The sequence below is a fragment of the Haliotis asinina genome, chromosome 1 (assembly GCF_037392515.1).
Source record: "Haliotis asinina isolate JCU_RB_2024 chromosome 1, JCU_Hal_asi_v2, whole genome shotgun sequence".
Taxonomy (NCBI): domain Eukaryota; kingdom Metazoa; phylum Mollusca; class Gastropoda; order Lepetellida; family Haliotidae; genus Haliotis; species Haliotis asinina.
The window spans coordinates 23269311-23292130 of NC_090280.1; the positions used below are offsets into that span (position 1 = coordinate 23269311).

At 40.1% G+C, this 22820-nt stretch overlaps 1 pseudogene; it reads left to right on the forward strand.

The window, feature by feature from the left end:
• The first annotated feature begins 2649 nt into the window (after positions 1 to 2649).
• Positions 2650 to 20725, forward strand: LOC137262228 (carcinoembryonic antigen-related cell adhesion molecule 1-like; annotated as a pseudogene).
• Positions 20726 to 22820: the final 2095 nt, after the last annotated feature.

Sequence of the window (22820 nt, forward strand, 5' to 3'; positions counted from 1 at the left end):
TCAAAGATCAGTGCAGAAGGTAATGGCGACAGTCTTCTGGGATAGCAAAGGCGTCACCCACATAGATTACTTACCAAAAGGAAGAACAATGAATGGGGAATATTACGCTAACTTGTTGAGGCAAGTGCAACAGTCAATCAAGGAGAAGCGCCGGGGCAAGATCAGACGTGGTATTCTTCTACATCAAGACAATGCGCCAGTACACACCTCTCGCGTTGCAACTGCTGCTGTCCAGGAATGCGGGTACGAAATCTTGCTGCATCCCCGCTACTCTCCAGACCTGGCACCAAGTGATTACCATCTGTTCCCAGATCTCAAGAAACACTTGCGTGGTCATAGATTTCAGGATGATAATGAGCTTATTGCTGCTACTGAGGCTTGGTTTGAGGACCAAAATGGCGCCTTCTACAGAGATGGCATCAGCGCCTGGCAGAAAAGATGGAACAAGTGTCTTGGCTCACAAGGGGACTATGCTGAAAAATAAATGTGGTTCATACCAATATTTTGTGTTTTTCTATGCAAGGCTGAAAACTTATTGACACAAGACGTTTACTGGACGAAGACAAAGACAAGACTGACAACAATCGAAAAACGATCTCGCATCACAGTTTATGAGTCCACGTGCAGGTGCACGCTGCTGTTGATCAATGTTGCGTTTGGGCGATGCTGTCCAATTACCGGGAACAACCTCACATCCCTCCCCTCTCAAGAAAGGTCTGGCACAACCTGATCAACACTTACGACGACTGTTTTTCTCGATGAACGATTAGATGACTTGACTTGGATATAACAAATCCTGACTTGTTTCTTGAACTTGTGTCCTCCTAAGATTTTGACTGCAACACGATCACCAACAACGAACTTCCTTGACACTGTTTTCGTTGTCTGCTCTCGACGATGTAATTTAGCTGACGTATGGGATTCGACACACATATTCCACACATCTACACAGCTGTCCATCTCCTCCCCCACAGAGGAAACATCGTATGACACCAACTGATGAATCAAACTATTACGACCAAACATAACAAAATAGAGAGCAAAACCCGTTGTGCGATTTAACACCGAATTATGTGCTAACACAATATCAGGTAAAACTCTGTCCCACGTTTTGTCACACTCTGATCTTTTTACTAAAGACGTTTTTAATGTTCTGTGAGCTCTTTCTACTGGATTAGCTTGTGGTCTAGTAACTGGAGTGTAACTGCACCTGATTCCCCACCTATAAGTAAATACAGAAAACTCTTCTGATGTAAAAACAGAACCATTATCCATATGTAAAACACAGGGCGGACCAAATATGGAAAACAGACGTTCAAGCACTGTTGTTGCACTAGATGTCGTCGCCATACGAACCGAAAAGGCGAAAAACATCCTACTCAAATCATCTAAATATGTAAACATACACAAATAACCACAAGACGAACGTGGAAGTGGACCAACAAAATCACAATGAAGAACCTCCCAAGGACGCAAAGCAGTAACAGTAACACCTAACGGAGACCTTGGTATACCATGTGGACCCTCTATACACACAGTACATTTCTCCACAATTTCAGCTACCTCAGGTTGAGTAATTGAAAAATCAACTTTTTGTGCTAATTGCCATGTTCTTTTTACACCAAAGTGACCCAGTTTATGAGCCTTCAAAATAATATCCCGTCGTCTTCCCTGACCTCTAGTCACAGCTAATACTGGCAATTGATTGATGTCTTCAACAGACATACGACTGAAAACATCACTTGGAATGTTTTCATTCCCTGGAATGTGATCAGTGTCAAATGAGTACTCAGAAAGTTCTAAATTCCATCTGACTAATTTCTCTGATTTTGATGTCAAAATGTATGTCAGAGGTTTGTGATCTGTTCTCAAACGAAAAGTCTTCCCAAATACATAAGGTCGAAATTTTCTGTACAGGAATGAGTGAGTGAGTGAGTGAGTTTAGTTTTACGCCGCTCTCAGCAATATTCCAGCTATATGGCGGTGGTCTGTAAATAATCGAGTCTGGACCAGACAATCCAGTGATCAACAAAATGAGCATCGGTCTGCGCAATTGGGAACCGATGACATGTGTCAACCAAGTCAGCGAGCCTGACCACCCGATCCCGTTAGTCGCCTCTTACGACAAGCTGGTTGCTGAGGGCCTATTCTACCCCGGGACCTTCACGGATTGTACAGGAATGAACTAACACATCATCCAAATGCACCAAAACGTGATCACGAGTTAAACCACCTAGTACTACATGCATCATACGTTGAAAAGGCTAATGGCGCAGCCTTTAACCCGAAACACATTCGTGTGAACTGGTAAACACCCGAGCTTGTCTGAAATGCAGTGAAAGGACGAGATTGCTCAGCAAGATTTATCTGATTGTAAGCAGCATTCATGTCAAGTGAGCTAAAGTATTTGGAATTCTGAAGTCTCACAAGGGCTTCATTTGGAGACATTAATGGAAAATGTTCATCTTTTGTCTGCTTGTTTATAGCACGTAGATCAAGACAAAATCTCAGTGATGAATCAGATTTGCGTACCAGAACTATTGGTGATAACACAGCAGAGGTACTTGGTTCAACGATGTCCTGTTCAATCATAGAGTGTGTCTGTTTGTCGACAATGTCATCGATATGAGGACTGAAATGACGTCGACCATGTCGCACTTGACTGAGATCAGCATCATCCTTAAGATTCAGTTCATAGGTAAAGTCTTTCACAAAACCTAATCCACGAAAGATGCTTTTCTCATATTGCTTCAACAAACTGTATAATTGTCACTTGTGTTCACTGTCAATGGGACCTATATTCCAATTTGTGGAACCAGATTCCAAAGACACACAGATTCATTCACAGATTGATTTCCGACAATGTTAGACGCCTGTCCTACTGTCGGACACCTATAAACCCGTTTGCTGACAACATCGGGATTCATGACAGTCACATAAGCACCATTAGTTCCCGAAACAGATCTACCAACTATCAACCTAGTCCTAGATTCAAACTCAGAATGTTTTTCTAGCATCACATTTTCGGCCACACTATGAGACTGACCAATAGCTACTCTCAAGATTATTTGACTTCTTGTTGGAATAGTAGTACTTTCAGCAATATGAACTGTGTGTACACTGCCATCAGTAACTAAATTTCTAAATTCCGCCGACTTTTCCTTTGGCTTTATGACTACTTCCTCGAACCTACACATAAAGTCCCATCCTAGCAACAAATGGTCATCACGAACATCCAACACATGGAATCTACAATCACGGACTTCACCACTGATGTTTGTAGTTGTATCGAACACACCGATAACACACAAAGAACCCGACAGATCAGTTAATTTAGATTTTGTCTCTTCAAGACAAACACCATTTGGAAAAGCTCTCTTAAGCAAAGACACACTTATACACGAGACGCTAGCTCCACTATGACTGCAGTGAAAGACTCGCTACCAAGACGGATTTGTGTGGTTGGTGAGTTTTGAGAAATTGGAGGAAAGTTACTGTTGGTGTCTGACGAAACACAACGCACATGGGATTTATCTGGACATTTGGATGCAATATGCCGATATTTCCGACAGTTCCTGAACTTTGACATATCACTTGACTCTGCATCACGACCATCAGCAGCTGACTTTGAAGAACAAAACTTGCCACGAATATTTGATGAACCTATATCTCGTTTCTTCTTGTAACACTGTCTCTTTATGACCTTGCAATAATTACACTTGATAAGAAACACAGACTTATCACTGTCCTCACACAGAACCAACAAAACGTCTTGCCATCTCTACAAGAGCATCACATTTTGGAGATTTAGATTGTTGACAAATGGCAATGTTCAGTTGTTCTCTTAATTTCTTACTTGACAAACCATCAAAACATTTTTTAGCACAAAGTTCATTTTTGTTAGCTTTTGCGAATGAGGGATATGTTTCATCAACCTTGACCTGAAGACGGTGTGCGAAATTATCGATCGATTCATAGGGTTTTTGACACATGTCTCTGAAGTCCCTAGCAGCAATTTGAGTACGCTCTTGGGTTCTATCAAGTTCTTTAATCAAAGCGGCTTTCAGAGTTGCATAGTCAGTCATCAGAAATAGCGTTGAATACTCGTGAGCAAAACCCTGCAGGAAGTACTAAAGCTAACCCTCGTAACTTCTTATCAGAGTTCCAGTTTAGGCCCCACGCTTTCACTTCATACACATTTTCAATAAAGTTCGCAAAAGTTGACCGTTTGGGGGTCAAACATAGGTATTTTGAAATGCTTGATATCGCCAGAATGTTCTTGACTTGTACCACCTTCAGCCATGATGAAATGAAACATATTCTTGCTTAAATGTTCAATGTCAATCACACAGAAGAAACAGTTCAACCACAAGGTCAAAATGGCAAAATGGAACAAACTCACGTTACAGTTCGACGAAGAGCACATTCCTTGTAATTCTCCATAAAGTTGCAATTCGTAAGTTCTTCTCGGCCACCGTTGCCACCATTGTAAGGTCTTCAGGCCCACATAACACAACACAGATATAACATAAGATGTTTACTGGAAGAAGACAAAGACAAGACGGACAACAATCGAAAAACGATCTCGCATCACAGTTTATGAGTCCACGTGTAGGCGCCCGTTACTGTTGATCATTGTTGCGTTTGGGCGATGCTGTCCAGTTACCGGGAACAACCTCACATCGTGGCGTAAAACCCAGCTAACTCACTCATATTCCCCAGACTGGGTATTTTGGAGATTACCATTAAGCAGAATTACCATTTTGTACATCTGGGTATTCGCGTGTATACGTCACAGACACAAACAGCACATATATATCTCGATACTCATACATATACGTCACTGATATGATCTGTACATACACCTCGGTATTCACACATATACATCTCTAAACAATCTGTACATACACCTCGGTATTCACAGTCAGTATTCACGGGATCTTTATATCAAACGTTAGACGCCACGACTTATCAAAAACAGCTACTTGCACAATTTCACGCCAAAATCATGGATCACCCGAGACAGCGAAACGTAAATTCGTTAATTAATTTCAGTCAAGGCCATCTATGGCCGACAAGTCGGTACGATTTTGGAAATGATATATATGATGTTGCAAAAGGTTTTTAGACCCGTGGAATGCTGCTGGCGATCGATTCTAACCCTACACAGGTGCTGTCAACGTGGCTTGTATTAATAAACGACTTTGAAAGGTGAATTTTGGCTGTCTTGGGAGATCCAAGACCACTATACAATAATTGCTCATATTGTGACCAGTCATCTACCTCCAGTTGCTGGAGATCTATAACCCATTCCTATGTTCTAATGTCCTACTTGGTATACAATTTTCAGCTACATGATAGTTTTTAATGCCTTACCATGATATACTAGTTGTGTTCTTGCCGTTTGGTGACAGTTTTTAATGAAATAAATTTATATAGCATTAACTGTTTTAGTCACGAGATGGTTGAAATATTGCCAAAGTGGCTTTAAAACTTTAACTCACTCTATCACTATAATCACTCTATCACTTTCTTCTGACTTCCAGCACATTCTGACTACAGGTACTTTTGACCTGAGATAACAGTCACTTCTGTCATCACAACGTTTACTTTTACCAACGCGTTTAGTAGACGGGTGCTTCGGACATAACATAACTGATACACAAATGTATTGATCTTCACCTGTAGCATGATGTACATTTTAAAAACATGCCCAATGTGGACCATAAAGACGGCAGTGGGTTCAACATTTTGCAAACCGATTAATGAAGTCCACACTCAGTTTTAGGTTCTTGTATCTCTACAGTCCATGTGTCTGTAATAGTGTCTCCCGTCCTTCTGTGCTGTGGCAACATTCATCCTAATCCTGGGCAGAATTATTCAGAACCTTTGAAATAATACATATTGGAAGACAAACTTTATTTCCCTGTCACAGAATTTTGACTTCTGACTTTAAATGTCTTACAGAAGCAAGGCTGCACGCAGACATCCGCAGTGTTGATGTAGCAATACCTGGACACCACCTACCATTCGGGAAATATAAGCAAACTCGCGGTGGTGATTTGGCGATCTAATAGTATGTCAGCAGGGTTTACTCCTTCTGTGACCACCTTTTTTATATACGCTGTGGCAGTGTTATAACAACATATCAACATATCTGGAAACACCAGTTCATGAGAGACGCAATCAAGGTATTGCGGAACAGAATTTCTTCCATGGTGGAGAAAATCCTTCAGAGTTAGGAAATTTACTGTTTACGTCTCAATACCTCTTCCTTGATGGACACAGCTTGCCGTAGTTCTGCAGATGAAGGATGGTTCTTATTTAAGTCATTCATCCATAGTCGCTCGGCAGTCTTTGACACAGCATCTCCAGTAGTCTACTATTCTTTCTGTTCTTAATCCTAAACTTACAGCTGTCATATATCAGATTGTGTCCACCACGTGCGTAGCTACAATAATATAGAAGCTCACTGATATGCTGTATTTTTTAAATGTGCCAAAAGAGGTGAGACTCTAACAAATAATTGTCTGTCCAGAATAAAAATCCCCGGGCTTACAATTGATTGTTACTAAAAAGGCTGTACAAGCCTTCAATACTATCTAAAAATGAAGTTTTGTAACCTATCGGGCTAACACCAAAAAGAAATGCCTTACAACACGTCTGTCCACCTTGTGGATTTATGACGTACTGGACGCCTAGTTGGGCATTAGCCATGATGGTGAATGATGAACTGGGGGATCGTTTTATCATTCATATTCATGGCTGTGACATTTGTTAGTGTTCACAGAGAGAAAAGAGAGAAAATTTGTATTTATGTGTCACGTGTTTTGAATACATAAAATATACATACATAATTTAAAACACTGACAAAATATAACATCCGGCCATATGGCCTACGAGACACAAGACACTACAGAACGTATAGTGCTTGAAGTGAATAATCTATCACAGTATATAAGCACCATTAATGAAAGAAAACGTTATAGTGAATAATGTATCGCCAGTCCCATGTTCACCATTAAAGTGTTATATGTGTAGGTACAGGACTACAATATGCGTTTACGTCTATTAAACATTTCCGTAACCATTGCAGCTAGAGGTTTAATTATCTTAGCATTACTAAGTATGAATGCGGCGTGGTCGGTAGGTGACAGGAGAGGGAAAAAGGATTAGTGTTTAGTACATATTCCTATAAGTCATATCGTAAGTCCGAATATAACGGACATTTGTTCTGAAATGTGCTCACCAATTTAGTGAGACTTGTGGTCACGGTGTCTCCAGACATACCTTGAAACAGACTATGTAACTAATCCCCCTGTTGTTCTACGGGTGACTGCATTTTGTTGTTTTAAGAAAATTGGGCATAGTGGGGATACACCGTCAAAAGTATCGGTGTCAGGCATATGCCAGATCATATCTACCTGATGCAATACAACTGTGGAATTCCCTAAGTTCTGAAATTCAATTACTAGCATTTATACTTTATCCCGATTAAAATGCTCGATATTAAAACCAAATAACTCCCCATGTTTGACCTAAACTGGGGAGTAAGAAGCTTCCGTTGTAGTGATTTGAATGCTGATTGGTTTGATAGACACATCGTCGACAGTACCTCGTGCTCATGTTGTCATCCAGTCAAAATGTTGTGCATTATTTCTTCACATGCAATAAATACACGGAGATAAGACGAAAATCGTATTATTAATTAAAGACGTTTAATTAAAGACTTGGCACTATGGAGATGTGCATCCCTCACAAGCACCAATGTACATGTGTATGCCATGTGTATGAACCAAGAGAATCAAAATACTTGCCAACTCATTAAGATATTACACTGTTGTATGGTTTCTTCATGTACTGTATCGTTATAACCATGCGTTGTAAACTCAACCATCTGTATACAATGCTTTGTATACATGTGTAAATGTATGTACATTTTGTATATGTATGTTATACGGGCCTGTGGCCTATAGACGATAAAAAAACTTGACTTGAAACTAAAATATTTAATTTTTAATTACCTTAATTGTTTGATCTTTGTTAGACATATCAAAGAGCCCGACCTATTCAGTTACTGTATTCATAAGAAACAACTCCTGTTAACTTAGGCCTAAACTCAGCTTACTGTTTATGTCATCACGACGCTAACGCTACACTAGACGCTGTCTTTAACGTCAGTACCGGTTGCGACCTTCGCTCGCTTGGAGCACTGTTTGGCATCTCCTGGACATAGAATAACTGTTAAGATCCCAGCCCTGGGTATTCTAGGTCATTCATTATGCAATGCTTGTCGTAGTTGTTGAAGCGTCTCGGCTCGTGGAAGACGTTGTCGGAGCCGTGGATCGAGATAATCCCAAAGGTGATCGATTGAGTTTTAATGTGTGGCCTTAAAAGGCCATGGAAGCACTGGTTTCTGGTTGGCGAAGAAGTTCATTGTTTTCTGAACTGATTTAGTCGACAGTAATAAATGAATTTCTCTTGACATAGCAAGGCGTAGTCGGTTAGAACATACATGATGGCGATTCAACATTGGTGCTAACTTTAACCACACCAATTATTTGACCGGCATTCGAAACGCTGAGGAATCAATAACGAACCAAGTTAGATTGTACCCTTGGTTTGAACGAAGCCTATGCAGGTGGTCCCAGAGTTCCTTTGTCAGAAGTCGACCCAGACATCACCTAGGTGAGTGGTACAATGGGCCCGGGTCTATCAACCGGCTGGTCATACAAGGTTCTGTGCTATTACGATATGTTACACAAAAGTGATAACGAATGACAACAGGCATTTTTCAGCATTGACCAAATGATTTGTATCTAGGAATGTCAAAAGCATAATGTCAGTTTTAATATTTGCCAAGACAGCATGGCGCATGGGCAATCGTGATAAAAAAATAATCTTTCAGTTTTTCTGCTGGAGTATATCATCTGAGTACCTTTCCAATTGGTACCTTTCAGTTTCTAGCATCTTCTTTGTGATACTCTGTGGTAGGCGGGCAGCTCGGATGATGAAACGTATACACTGAAACTGGCTTTAAAACTAAAACCTAAAGAAGACACACCATTCACATGACAATGATCCTGATGATAATAAACATGGTTGCCTGGATGTTCAACGTCACACTCAGCAATAGTGCAGCTATATGGCGGTGGTGTATAAATAATCGAGTCTGGACCAGATAAACCAGTGAGCAACAGCATGACCATCGATCTACACAATTAGGATTCGATGACGTGTCAGCCAAATCAGCGAGCCTGCCCACCCGATTCCATTAGTAGCCTTGATTGCCAGTATATACAAGGACACACAAGGGCGTGCAACAACGAGAACGTATGAGTAATGCAACAGATCCTCCTGTGTTTCTCACTGGTTACAACACGGTGTCTGTATGCAGTTTTCGCTCCCCATTTCCTCCACATATTAAAACGTTTTAATAGCGCAACGATGACCCTTAATAACACGGAAATACTTCATCACAGTCCTGGCTAACAAATAGTTATATGAATCATCTGAAGTGTTCTGTGGTAGTCAACGCACTGGAAGAAAACACACCTATTATGTTTTTTTCATTTTTTTTGTCTGAAAACTGTGATCTTCTTTGGATGCACACTGGAATTTGCTGGTAAGCGTTTATCTTTACTTTTTATCATTCCAGTTAGGTATAAGGTGTGTTCTAAGTTTGTCATATTTTGGCAGAAACGTTTGAACTTATTTGGTGTTTTGTTTTTCGAAACATTCGACAGAACTCTAACTGAAGTAATCATCAACGATTAATACGATGTGCAAGGTCGGTGTTGCTGGGCAACAAGCCATTGTCTGTCCACTCCATATTACTCGCCTCCTTCCACAATATGAGGTAAAATGTGTTATATCTTACACGAGGTCAGAAAGAAGGCCCAGGAAGCTTGGTCAGAATGCGATCCTTTTGTGAACATAACTGTTATCATAACTATTTTTTTAGTAATTCATTCACACATGCTCTTGGCCGAAATCTGAAACCGGGACACCAAGCTCCCAACTGAGAACCATACTTTTATATCATGGTCAGTGTTGATTGAGTTTGGTTTTACGCCCCTCTAATTGGCAATATTCCAGCAATATCACAGCAAGGGAGACGGAAAATGAACTTCACACAATGAACCCATGTAGAAAATCGAACCCGAGTGTTCGGTGGGGCCAGTGAAAGTTTTAGCCACTAGGCTGCCCCGCCGCCATTTCTGTATGATAAAGAAGTCTTGTGAGGACATGTAACTAGATAAAGACATATCAGATCACAAAATCTTCAAAACGTCCTAAAGGACATGATAGCGGTTGGTTTTATGATGTACATTCGTCTAGAATGGAAGATAATGAGATCGTATTTTTTTTTAAGACGCGGTTTATACTGTACGAATGGAATATTTTCATCAAAATACGATAGTCAGACGTTCGTAAATCCAAACGAATGTTTTAAACGTTCGTGGCATGTTTACGGTACTTCAGAAAACTGCCATTAAAATTAGAAGCGGCTTGTGGCAATCATGTGCTGCTACAAATATCAGTGATAACGAAAGTCAACGTCTGTTGTACATTTGTTGACTTCATGAAATTGGTGAAAAGACGAAATAGATGCCAATCGCAACATCCCATCACGAAGTCTCGAAGCTGGAACGTACCAGACCGGATTTGCAAATCACATCAACGTACACAAGAACACCATATCTCGTTAAATTAACCACCTCAAAGCAATCATGAATGTGGGGTAGCCTTGTGGGTAAGGCCTTCCATGTGGGTTCGATTCCCAACATGGGTACAATGTGTGAAGCCAATTTCAAATGTTCTCAGCTATTGCTGGAATATTGCGAAAAGAGGCGCAAAACTAAACTACTTACTCACTCACTCACTCACTCACTCACTCGTCTCTAGTATTGTGATCAACCTTCAGCTGTCGGTGTATAGCCCATCTATAGCCCATTCTTCCGTCTCTAGTGATAGTCTGTAGTATTGTGATCAACCTTCAGCTGTCGGTGTATAGCCCATCTATAGCCCATTCTTCTGTCTCTAGTGATAGTCTGTATGATAGCGTACTAGTTTCAAATTAAGAGACGTGATAATCTAATATTTTTACTGTCCAGTGATGACAGCTTTACGTTAAAATTATATTGATTTTAATATTGATATAAATGAAATAGTTCTCGTCACGATATTGCTGCGATATAACTTGCAAAACATCGCAACAATCGTGTCTTTTATCAACCTCACCGCCATATACCACTAACGATACTGCTGGACAAGTGTATTCTATGTGCTGTTGATCGACCAAACAACATGAAATTAGACACCAAAGTATTTGTTCCTTTGTTGAGTAGGGAGTGAGTAAGGTGAGTGAGTTAAGTTTTACGCCGCACTTTACAATATTCCAGCTCTATGGTGGCGGTCTGTAAATAATCGAGTCTGGACCAGACAATCCAGTGACCAACACCATGAGCATCGGTCTATGCAACTGGGAACCGATGACATGTGTCAACCAAGTCAGCGAGCCTGACCACCCGATCCCGCCTTTGTTGAGAAGTCTGCACCGACGACGCCGACGTGCAGCATGGAGCAACACCTTGCATGTGTGGAGAAAATGGCCTTATGTCAGGAGCAATGATGATTCGTGAATTCTCCCTCAATGCTGAAATTGTTGGTAGCCTGTCGTCTGACGTCAAATGAAGGTATTGAGCACTTTACGACAGGTCGACAGGTTTGGTGTCGAAAGTGTGATAGCGTGGGGAATCATATCCTTGGGAAGATCTACAGGGTGGCGGTTCAGGGAACTGGTGCAGGGACCATATTTTTCAAACGGCAGACATCGTAGGATCTTAATCCGATACAGCATCTTAGTGTTTGCATTGAGGTCAACATAAGACTGAAACACGTTTACAATGCATTGTGGGAAGAATGGCAGAGAAATCCACATAACATAGTACAGAGAAGTGATGATCGACAGCTCACTGAGCGGGCATCTTACGACAGGGCAATTAGCATTATGTGATTATCACCATAATGTCATCTTTGTATCAATCAAAATGGAATCAAATATGCAATTACGCGTATTTATTTTTCAAAGTTGGCCTTTATGTTTCTGTTCTGTATCGTGTACTAATTATGCTGACATGTTTCAGCTTCTTATACCAAAACTGTGGCCCGTGTCGGACAAAATGTCAACGTGACCTGGAGTGTCAGTCAGTCAGCTGAGAATTTTAAGATAACATCTATCACATACAAACAACAGAAACCCAACAGAAATGATTCCACTGTCCTGTTCATTGTGGATGAAAATAAGCTTCTGTCTACAATTGTCAACACACACACAGAGAACGGGACGAGGATTCAGCTGAATGTCAGTACATCTATGGAGGGGAGGAAGCTAGTCAGTCTCACATTCCACAGTGTTGACGTACAGGACGCCGGAGTCTACAACTTAACCACCCCTAACAGTCGCATGTCTCTTAGGACTCGACTTCTTATTGTACTGCGTAAGTGTGAAGACAATCTGAGTACCAAATATAAACATAAATTCCGCATCAAAAGCGTGTGTTTTTGAGACAGATTGATAGAAATTTGACGGTCACAGGCAGATAATCTGCGAAATAATAATCCATACTTACACAGGAAGTTTTATCATTATAGCATTATAGTTTAATGTCGTTTACACAGACGTCATTGCAAGAACTAATTACGTTAGCGATGAAGCTATAAAGCTTCATCCTGTAAAAGAATCCAGATGAAATAAATATATCTTATTATTGTTGAAGGGTAAACTAGCACACTGGCCAATCTTCTTCCATGGCACTTTCATGAAGGTGTTGCTTGTGTTTTATGACACCTGACCTTCCTTTCTCCTTACAGATGTTTTGTAACACCTGACTTTCCCCTCTCACTACAGACGCTTTATAACACCTGACCTTCTCTCCGTGCAGACGCTTTATAACACCTGACCTTCCTCTCTCCCTACAGACGTTTTATGGACAGTACCACGGATGTGGTCAGCGATTCTGCCTCACTACATTCATTATCCGTCTGTTATTGCTTCCTTGGGAATGGATAGAAGTTATGTCGGGAATGACGTTCACTAAGATCAATTCATATATACTCTCCGCTCAAACGACATTCTGGCATATGATGACTTAATGTCACTGAATCTATCGTACAAATTCATATATCATTCATAATTGATAAGAATAAGGACAAGATTACAACCATTTCCATTCATCTTTTCACAGAGAAACCATCAAAACCAAACATCATCACGACTGTCGCTGACCCTGTATCCGGTGATCCTGTCAACCTGACCTGCTCCACAACCTTCCGGAGTCTTCCTACAGACCAGTCTCTGTACCCGTATACTCTGAACACGTCCTACACCTGGAGGAGAAACAACAGGAGTGTAGACAGCAGGGTAGACAACAGAGTGCACGTGGACGGACAATTCCTGACCATAGACTACGTCACCAAGGAGGACAAGGGAGAGTACTCTTGTCAATCTGGAGAAGAAGGACTACTGTCAGACTGGAGTCGGGGATACACACTCAGTGTTTTATGTGAGTTCAGTTTGAGTAATGTTGAAACAATAACTAGAAGCTAGATGTTTCTTCATATATAATCCTCAAAAAATCTTATTCTACTTCATGTGCTGTCACTATCAACGTTTGATGCCTAACTTCAAGTGAACATGAAGCTTGCCCATTCGATTATACACAGAAACTACAAACTTCCTGAAACGGATTATTTATGGAAAGACCCGAGCTATTGTGTCTCGAGATATCGCCAGAGAAATTCCGATCCGATTCATCATCACACCTTATCATATTGCAATTGCTCAGCCATTCTGCACATATACGCATAAATAGAGATTATCACCTTCGCCTCTACTGATATCAATTATATAAACAGAGTCTATATATTGATAGAGTTACAAAGGCGTTCCCAGGATATCTTTAGTTTTATCAACGTGTGTGATATCAGTAGACTCGAGGTTGGGATTCTAGTTATAATCAAATATCATTCTTCAATCTTGAATCCCTTTGGAAGACAGCCACACTAGATATATGGTGGCATGGTTATGACAGAAGAAAATTTCAAATTATTATTTCTGACCATCTCACATGCATTCCAGATGGACCTGACCAGATACAGTTTGACGGCACAAGGGACAAGCTGCAGATAGAGGAAGGGAAACCTGTAACAGTGAGATGTTCTGCTGACTGTTACCCTGCCTGTTCTGTAACCTGGATGGAGATATCCAGACAGGTGGTGATTACAGGACACAGGGAGGCTGTGTTGTCTATAGCAGCTGTAGATGTGTTTGTGTCTGGACAGTACACGTGTCATGTCAACAACACCCATGGGAGTACATCACGCAACCTTACACTGGAGGTCATCAGTAAGAGCTGCACACATTCTTTAGTAACAGAATATGCAACATTTAAAGCTGTATTTGGACAAAACCTGACACTATTCACAATTAGTGATCATTTCAACCCGTAGTACTCATTAAGAATTCAATTTTGACCATTATGCAATAGAAACATTACGCCAAGGTTCTCAGTTATCAGCTACAATCCCAGGAGCGTTGACTCGTCACGCCGATAACCTAGGTTCGAATCTCCACATGGGTACAATATATGAGGCCCATGTCTGGTGGACCCCGCTGTGATGTTGCCGGAATATTGCTGAAAGCGGCGTAAAACCAAAAGAAGTCAGACAGTCAGTCCTACAATCTCAAATGTTTTTTCTGTTTGTCCTATAAACTGAAAATATACTATGAAAGAAACCATGATGTGCAACGTGACAAAAAGAAATATTATTATAGATGTCGTTTGGAAGTGCCACCGTATACCCTTTGTAATATTACGTATTGTGGAATACTGAGAGACATCCAAAGAAAGAAAGTGCCATGCACACGTACAGAAAGTGGATACGGTATTGCCGATATAGTAGATAAGGCATTGCATATTTGCATTCAAAACAGGATTAAACACATACTAAAGTGCATGGTACATATTAAATGTTTCAGCACGTGAGCTTAATGAATTTGGTGTCGTTTCCATGGTCCCCGTGGCTGCTGTCTGTTTGGTCCTGATCGTGGTCATCGCCGTTGTCGTCATAGTTGTTGTTTGTAGAAAACACAGACTCGGGGGTAATACGGTGTGATGTGAGAGTGAATGAAAAAGTGTTCCACCACGGTATTTTAGAATCCTGCGTTCATGTTTGTCTGTACGTGGTATTATTAAATTTATGCTATGCCATGATCCAGCTTGATCTTATAACCATGGAATGTATACGTTCAGAAGCACTTCTTTCGCACTTCCAAGTGCAAGTAGGGGCGGTGGGGTAGCCTAGTGGTTACAGCATTTGCCCATCACGCCAAACACCCGGGTTCGATTTCCGACATAGCGACATAGGAAAAATATTTGAAACCCATTACTGTTGTCCTGTCCTATTGCCGAAATGTTGCTAAAACTAAACTCACTCACTCAGTTGCAAAATTTAGTACTTTAAGGTGTGTTGCGATTATTCCCTGCATGTGTTATTCTCTGCAATCTTAATAGCACGGTATTCAGGCACTGATGTTAACAAGAAAGGAAGAAAGTCGCCTCTTTGTGGCGAAAAGGAACCTGAGTAAAGCCTTTAATGCAGTGTTTATACCCTTTAAGAGACACGATTATTGAGTGACATAAACTCATCCGAGAAGTCATGTGAAATAACCGCCACCTGTGTTGTATCTACTTGATATTTTGCTCCGTTTCCTGACCTAACAATTGTGTAAAGAGTCTAGAATTGTTCTGCAAAATTAAATTTGGTATTTATGATTCCTCTGTGTGCAACTACACCAATAATTCGTTGATCGTATATTTGTCGTGTAACATTTTGCACGTGTAATTGTCTACTCCCTTTCAGGGAGGGGATACATTCTTAATCGGTGAGTATAATGGCTTTGACATTTTCTGACACAGTCTTAATTGATAGTATACCACAGATCAGGCTGCTGGTGGCTGGGAATAAATACGTACTGAGTTTTCATCTCTATTGACGTTTATGTATGCACAAGTATATTAATCCAGTACAACCACTTTTTTACTTGATAAGTACGAAGCACGACCAGTCTTGTCTACACACACAAACGTGAACGTCAACATCGACTGGAAGTATGGTTCCTATCAGTGCGTCACCGACTGGGTTGTGACGCATTTCTCAAATCATGGTTGTGGTTACTACTGCTAGACACATATTAGATGATCCTGCACACTAAACGCATTTGTGACAAGAGAGGTGGTACAACGAATTGGGCGAGTACACTTGGCTGCTGCAGGTAGCTTGACGATTATGCACGTGCAATACATGCTAACCGTGACATGAAATCAACACCGCTGCTGATTAACACCTGTCTCGCTACTGTTTTACACCTGTCTCAATACTGTTAAACAGATATAAACATATCAAAAAGTTAAATGAAACACAGTTAACTATATGTAGTTATTATCTATTTAATATTTAGCAGACGAAAAGTCAACTTTACCCATTAAAACAACACCGCATATTCCTTCGAATGATAAGACTGCAATTTCAGGCATAAGATACTGATATTCCACGCTAACCTTTACTTAAGACGAAGACATATAGATGATTGGGGCATTGACAAGCATTTTAGATATTCAACAATTTTGTTTAAAAAAAAACCCAGGAAAATGTCATTTGCTTCGTTAATGGATCGGTGGTCCTAAACATATTTGCTCAGTATATTTTGTTGATTCAATTCGTTGGGATTGTACCTGTTCCCAAATCGAGTGTGCTATAACAATTCATGCGTGAAACGCACGGGGAAAATGAACTTCTCGATATTTACCAGACAACCTGTCTCCCTCTTGTTTCAAGTGGATCGTTCTGTGGGGCGTTCCCAAGTATGCAAATTGGGGTCATTTGTCAGGTCGTGTATCATCTTATATGTGTTTAGCAGTAGACGAATCACCACTAGCGACCACAGGTGACTTGAAACGCTTCACAGTACATTATGTCTAGATATAATGTACTGTGAAGAGTTTCAAGTCGTGGGTCATCTCAAAATGTTCATATTTAAAACAATCTTTAATCCTCGCAATGACACAAGTGCCTGTGCTAGAGACCACATTAGTACCTAGATGCCTGTCTCATGGCTAACATCCCTCAGTCTCCTAATAAATGGGAATCAAGTCTCGAATCATCTACCATTCATTTTATAGAACTAATCGAAAGACTTTCGATTTGATTGATATCGTCAAATTATGGCTTACAAAATGTGGCACGACAGCGGTATACTTCCTGTTGATAACGTCGATCGGTGACTGTTCTTCAGAACCGCAGCTACAGTCTCATTCTAATGGTACTGGATAGAAACCCGTGAAATCCGGGTGAGTCAACCTATGTCTGTTAGAGGCGACTAACGGGATAGGGTGGACAGGCTCGTTTATTTGGTTAACACATGCCATTGTATCTCAGTTGCAAAGATCGATACTCATACTGTTCATCACTTCATTGTCTGGTCCATAATATAGATGAAATAGTGTCGTGTGCAACATTAAGAAAAACAAGTAAGCAAACAAAACTAGTGGAGAGTCGGACTCGCCAGTCTTTATTACTGACAGAGTTCTTCTGTCTGTGTCATGGTATTACATGTTTCCAGACGAATCAGGACTCGATCATCAAGGTCATTGGTCTTTCTTGGTCTTTACTTCCCCAGTGGTCACTTACGTCCTCACTAGTGGACTAAAACAATTTTGATGAATGTACATGTTAGCACCGAATCAACATGTTTTTCATGTTTTCTGAAAGTCTGTCTTGCCGGTGTAAAAACATTTCCCGTTATATCACTGTCGTTAGGAAACTACAGTTATGAAATTCCCAGCACGTGTACATGTATGTAATAGATTTTGTGAAGCAATTACATTCCAGTGTGTTTGACTGTCTGTTTGGACAAACTTTAACCTTTGTAAAATTCTGTCCTCAGCATTGTCACATACACCCGGGACTCAGGAGAAGACGGGGGCTACCAGGAGATAGAAGGTTGGTGTCATAAGTCATTTCTAACATATTAAATGAAATATGTAATACATCAGAAGACGTTTCTTCAAAGGTTAAAAGGGTACCCATGAATCATTAAATACTTAATGTATCACTTATGAGTAACAGTTCCTGTTTTTCTTTATTCATTCTGAACATCTGAACATTCACGACAAATGGTGGTTACTTATTTCAGCGCAGTTTCTTGTACACTTGTAATTTCTGAAACGTGTTTAAAGAGTACCAAAGTCGCATATCGGCGTGCAGTAATAAAATCATTAAGGGTGGACAATGAACCATCTCTTTGAGTTCATCATTAACCACAGAATATTGTAACTTTCAGAGACAGGATACGCTGATTATCGGTGAGTTTCAAATGAAATGAATAAACAGTTCCTCGCCTCGAATAGCTGCCAAATTATTGCGACATGTAGCAATACTCACTCATTTATTCTCCACAAAACGGTGTGACCTTGAATGACTTCAGAGTGAAACGACACAAAATCCACATCATAATGTAATATTTTGTGTCAGTGACTTTGTGTGGACCTAATTATCATCACGTTTAATATTCATTTCCTCACATTTTCCTCGTGTTCAATAATCACTTTCATCAGTCTGGTATCGTATCACAGGGAAGGTGAAAATGACAGCAGCTACCAGGAAATAGAAGGTTGGTGTCTCAAGGTTAACTACGATCATGCTGTGAAAGGACTGTGAACTGTGTCAATTCGGAGCCAAGAAATGTTGCCATATGAGTCTTATTAATTATTACGATTTTATTATTCATAATTCCTGTTATAAATTAAATCCGATAAAAACATGAAATCCCTTAGTCACATTCTTATGTGTTCTGGTGTCATGACGCGTCTATATGACACTTCTTAATTTCCACGAAACGTAACCAGGGTACAGTGATAAAAGATCCACTAGCCTGGATAGATGTAACGGTCATGTTTCCGGTCATGCCTCACGGATAATTCTTCCTCCTTCAGTAATTGCTTGCTTCCTTTTCCTTTTATGTGATGCAGACACATGGTTTATAAAGAATCGTAGTTTCTTTGACAAGTTGGTCATAGAACAAATACAATTTTGCTTAGTTTTAAAAACTCTTAGTTGGCGATTATTGATGTCAGGAATATATTCAGTGTTTAGTAGGAATGAGGTAATATTTCATACCTCACGAATGATTCTTTTTCCATTGTCCATCTCTCGCTTCAGTAGATGTTTTGTGATGAAGACAGGGATCTGTTACTTTGTTATGAATTGCAGTATCTTCGAAAAATATACAAAAAGTATTTCTTCCAAATGTACTACAATCAGTATCTGTGATTTGAAAGTAATAAGGAATATTAACGACGGATCTCATATGTGTCCAATACTAAATACATGTGTTATATCAGGAGGTGATGTCAACGTAGACGACATCGTCCCCATCGTAGCTGTCTACTCCGTTATGCTGACTGCTGTGGCAGTTGTGGTGGCAGCAGTCGCTGTTCTTGTCTGCAAGGACGTGAAAGGTACAAAGAATGCATGCATATTTTTCATCAAATGAATCAAATGCATTAAGTCATCAGTTCACTCTCCCCCATAAACCAACAAACCTCAAGCAGCACGCCCTTATCCTTTGCCCCAAAGTGAATTGGTCTTCAGCAACCCACTGGTATGCTCGTCATAACAGGCGAATAACGCTAGCTGATTTCTTCAGCGATTTCAGTATAATTTACCAATCAATGAAGGGGTACCCGGTTGGATGAGATGATAATGACTGCAAACCATACACTGTCTTACAATACACCTTGGAGATCCGGGTTAGAACTGATCCTGTGCAACCTATGCTTGTTACAAATGCAAATGTCTCTTTTATTCGTTGTTGTTTGGATTCAGTAAAGGTCAGTGCAGTAGCCTAAAGTTAAAGCGATCATTCGCCACGCTGAAGACACCTAATAATGTGTGAAGCAGTATAGGTAAAGGTGACATGAAACTACACGCAGTCTGTCTGTCCAATCGGTGATATTTTATGAATATTGTCATAAGCAGAGAAAAAACAATACTCACTCACCTACTCGTGTTCAGTAAGTGGCAATGTAGACGATTAATTCATTTTAAGTGTTCCCTTTGTTTCGTTTTCAGATTACCAGGGAAGAAGGTACATATATTTACTTTTGTATCTTTAATGTTGGAGTAGTATGGAGTAGAATCTTTTTTTCTTGCCCAGCTGCTGTCTCATGTCTATGTAAAGACTATTTGATCGACTTATATCAGAAGACTAACATCATATTTAAAGAAACAACGAAATTTGGTAGACCGATGCTTATGCTGTTGATAATTGGATTGTCTGGTCCAGACTCCATTATTTACAGACAGCTGCCATATAGCTGAAGTATTACTGAGTGTGGCGTTAAACAACGAACAACAACCATCAGGATCATCTATAGAAATATAAGTGTACTGTTGTAATTACAGATGTGGTGACTATCTTACTGTGATGGCAGAGAGATTATCCCATGACTTCAGTGATGTATCTCGTGCTTCCAACAACGATATCTTACCTCTACACGATTACGAGCGACTCCTGAGGGAACAATTCCACATCTACACGTCTCTCCACCCTTCATCTTCCTCAACAGAGGACCACAGTACCTGGCGAAACCCAAACTGACGGTACAGGTCCACTTCTACAAGTGTCTTCGCCCTTCCTAGCCCTAAACAGTGGACCACAGTAACAGGTGAAGTCTAAACTGACGGTACAGTTCCATATCTGGACATCTCTCCACTCTTCATCTTCCACAACAGAGGACCACAGTACCAAGTGAAACCTAAACCGACGGTACAGTTCCACATCTACACGTCTCTCCACCCTTCACTTCTTCAACAGAGGATCAAAGTATCAGGCGAAGCCTATATAGTTCAACATCTGCAAATTCTTACAATTTCAGCTGGAAAAATAAGAGTACTGCAATAGGTGTGAACAGGAAATATTTTCCACAATGTCCTCTTTTACAGAGGACTGTACTGATATCGACAGTTATGAGATATGTTCCTGCTTGCCCTCTACATACCCGGCGAATGCAGTCACCGAACAGTATGTCCTTTCAGCGAGCGGACGCTGGTAACGAAAAGCTTTGAGCTTTACTCACAGTACATATAGTATATCAACAACACTGATTTGGCAACAGATTATGTTTTTCACCACAATGGCCCATGAGAAATGTCTTGGCAAATATTAAAACTGAAATTATAAATCTAGGTATCAGTAAAGCTGTTTCCACAAATGCCATTCTTGGTCAGACAGGCAGACACCCGCTTTGTGTTAAATATTATACTCGCTGTATCAAGCACCGGTGTCGACTATTATACATGGAACATACAGGATATCGAAAAGCCTGTTATGAGATGCTCAAGATATACGACAAAAATGGGATAATAAATTGGGTGTCACAAGTTAGATTATTACTTTGGTACACTGGTTTCTCATATGTATGGGTCGCCCAGGATTGTGGTCACGCTGGCATATTTATTAAGCAGTTTCAACAACGTTGTGAAGATATCCAGTTTCAAGATTGACATTCTAAGATTAGTAATTCTCACTTTTTGGGTCCTGAGAAATACATAGCCGCACCTGCTGACAGACACGATTTGAGAAGAATCCTATGTAAGTTTCGTTGTCTTTTAAATAAGTTAAATACTCAACAGTATAGGTTTGATAAAACTGTTGAGAAAAGAATGTTATTATGCACTAAGTACCAATTGCAGCAAATCGAGGATGAGTACCATTTTTTCCTTATTTGTCCTTATTATTCTGGAAGCCGCAAGAAAACTATTCCATCATATTATCATGCTAATCCATCACGTGCTAAATATTATCAGTTACTGGCATTAACTCATTATGAAAACATACTGGCTTTAAGTATCTATTTGAAACGAAACTTACCAATTTGAGTATACTGGCAGTACCCAACCCTCCGCTCTCCCTCCCTACACTGCTGTGCACTATTTCTTTTGAATATTTAATGTACTTTAGGCCATGTGGCCTTCATACTGAAATAAATTGTCATTGTCATTGTCATTGTCATTGTCATTGTCATTGTCACTGTCATTGTCATTGTCATTGTCATTGTCATTGTCACTGTCATTGTCATTGTCATTGTCATTGTCATTGTCACTGTCATTGTCATTGTCATTGTCATTGTCATTGTCACTGTCATTGTCATTGTCATTGTCATTGTCATTGTCATTGTCATTGTATATCAACAACACTTATATGGCAACATTTTTTTCAGTCAATAAAACTTTAACCTTTAAAACATATTTTAAATCAATATAGATTTAACCTGTTTTATCAAAAAGATATAACTGTTATGTTGTCTCCACACACTGATCAGTATAAATGTTTTTGAACAAAACTCTCTTATATCAAACACTACACACATAAGATTGCCCTTGATAGTTTTCACACGGGGTAGATAGGAATATCGACTAAGGTTCCAAATAGGACTCCATATGAATAGAACACCCATTTCAAAATAAACACACGCATACACACACGCGCACACACACTCACACACGATTCAAATACATAGCTAAAGAATTGTTTTTACATCTCTCCCACAAACGCTTTAAAAGCTTTACTGTAGTTTTACATGCTGTAAGCTTGATCAAACTGTTTATTTCATACAAATGGCGTGACACGGGTGTCCATTATTGTACAGGAATGCTCAGAATTCACATTACTGCTATCCTACTTCTGTATTGGT